This window comes from Idiotropiscis lumnitzeri, unplaced genomic scaffold, assembly GCF_059441095.1.
Source record: "Idiotropiscis lumnitzeri isolate Australia: NSW breed Sydney's pygmy pipehorse unplaced genomic scaffold, RoL_Ilum_1.0 HiC_scaffold_64, whole genome shotgun sequence".
NCBI classification, from domain to species: Eukaryota; Metazoa; Chordata; class Actinopteri; order Syngnathiformes; family Syngnathidae; genus Idiotropiscis; species Idiotropiscis lumnitzeri.
Window position 1 is genome coordinate 491,421 of NW_028283602.1, and position 2,731 is coordinate 494,151.

Consider the following 2,731-nt stretch of genomic DNA (forward strand, 5'->3'; position numbering starts at 1 on the left):
TCTACCACTCGTCCATCGAGAGCCTGCTGACGTACTGTGTCTCCACCTGGTACAGCGGCTGCACTGAGGCGGACAGAGTGAGGCTCCAGAGGACAGTCAAAACAGCGCAAAGGATTATTGGCTGCCCTCTCCCCCCACTGTCGGACATCTACACCGCCCGGTGCCTCAGAAGGGCTCTCAACATCGTCAATGACAATACCCACCCAAACTCACACCTGTTCGACCTGTTGCCCTCTGGCAGGCGCTACAGATGCATCAAATCAAGGACCAATAGACTGAGAAACAGTTTCTTTCCGAGAGCCATCTCCATACTGAACTCTCACACACACACGAGACCACCCTAACCTCGCAAAACAGCATTGTGATGTGTTTCTATATGCCCTATTCAGTACTGAATTCCATTGCACTGTCTTCTTTATTTAACTAATTTATATATTTGTCTGTATTATTGTTGTATTGCACTGGAGAGGGGAGCCCTCTAATCTCGTTGCACACTTGAGTACAATGACAATAAAGGGATTTCTATTCTATTTCTATTTCTATTCTATTCATTCATAACTGACAGCCTCGCGCTCCGCTCGTGCCCGGGCAGAAGAGGTGCTCCAATTTGGCTTAACTGTGACACACGCCCGTCCTCCTCCGTCCGGAGCTTCCATTCGGTTAAACTTAGGGGCCGCTTGGCACCGCCCGTGCCCGGGGAAGGTGCTCCTCTTCGGCTTACTGTGACGCGAGCATGCCCTCCTCCTCCGGAGCTTCCATTCGGTTAAACTTAGGGGCCGCTTGGAACCGCCCGTGCCCGGGGAAGGTGCTCCTCTTCGGCTTACTGTGACGCGAGCATGCCCTCCTCCTCCGGAGCTTCCATTCGGTTAAACTTAGGGGCCGCTTGGCACCGCCCGTGCCCGGGAAAGGTGCTCCTCTACGGCTTAACTGCCACGCACGCTGGCCGGAGCTCTGGTACGGTCCGAACCGCGCGAAACGTCGCCACAGCTCGTGTCCGGGGGAACGTGCTCTTCTTCGTCCACTCTCCTCTTCGCCCACGCTCTTCTTCGGCGCACGCTCCAGCGCCCCGTCGTGCCGCTCGGCGAAACTACAATGCCCCCGAATATTTTTTAGACCCGCGAAGCACTGAACCTGCGAAAGGTGAACCGCGAAGTAGCGAGGGTTCACTGTATGTATAAGACCAAGACCTACAAAAAAGTCTCTTGGAGCAATGAGCTAGGTTTTACAGGAAGTCGGCCATTTTGAATTTACTTAAAAGGGGGCGGGTCACCACAATGGACTTTGTGTAGAAATTATTATTGGGGCCCGAGCAGCGACCGCGGCGAGGTCCCTATTGTTTTTGTAGAAAATATTATTACTTTTATTATTATTATTATTATTATTATTAGGGCCTGAGCAGCGACCGCTGCGAAGTCCCTATTGTTTTTGTAGAAATTATTATTATTATTTTTCCGATTGTTCGATCGCATTTTTGACCCCCGAAACATGCACAAAAACTCACCAAACCTGGCAGTCTCATCGGGCATGGCGAAAAATTTGATATTTTAACGTCTAATATGAACAGGAAGTGAGTTATGAATTTTTGAAAGTCCGACTTTTGCCCTTTTTTGCATGTTTACAGGGGTCATTCTTTTGCACCCTGATCCTAAAGGCTTCATCTGATTGCCTTAAAATTCTGTCTGTAGCATCTGAAGACCTGGGACAAACACTGGGGCTAAAATTTTTTGTTTCCGAAATACTATATGACGGGGGCGGGGCATCAAAGTTTTCACTTAAGATTTCCTTCGCCGCAATGGACAAAATGCTTAATAACTCTCCTGCACATGCTGCTAAAAATCCAAAACTTCACATGTACATAAAGAGTCTGTACCTGAAGACATCTATATGTTTATATTCAGTTATACACCTTGCGCCAATCAATATCATTTTTTACATTTTGACGTACTGCACGGTGCCCTTGTAACGAATCTGATTGAAAATTGGCTAGAAAAGACTCAAGACATTGATCTTACTCTATCCCTATTTTTGTGACTTTCCTTCGAAGGGCGTGGCTATTACGGTGCCGCAGAGTCTGATTATTCTCCGTGGCAACAAAAGTTCCTGCAAAATGATTCAGATGATCCATCTTCTCGAAATTTTTCACATTTGAGGATATTCAGGCCCTGAAGACGGCTGCCAACTTATTTTTGATCGCAGTGGTAGCGCCACCAACTGGTTAAAACAAATATAAATTATTTTCGTTGATGTTTTTCTCCGGGCATGTTAACAAAATCTACCTTATATTTGCTCGGATGAGTGTTTAGGCCTTGAGCATGTCACAATACGAAAGTCTTTCGCCTTCTTCAGAGTGTCACATGATGGTGTCTTGTGACCCGCCTTTATCAGCTGATGTTCCATGAGGGCGTGACTTACCTGTCACAAGAATGAAGGCAAGTCACGCCCCCCGCTGTCCGTTCACTCCGCCAAGATGCTGGTCCAGGTGGTAGAGAGGATGAAGGCTCCCTTGTCTCTGTTCATGGTTTTTATGCCTCGCTTGCAGATCTCAATGGCCTCTCTGATCCAGCGCTGTTGTTTGTTCTCTTCTGTGCGGATGACCCTGCCCTTCTCCCGGTCCATGATGTGGTTTTCCCTTTTGCAGTGGTCAGTGATTGCTGATTTGTAATGTTCATGTTGTGCTTGTTCTTTTACTGCTCTGATTTTTCATTTTTTTGACAGGTAAGTCACACCCTCA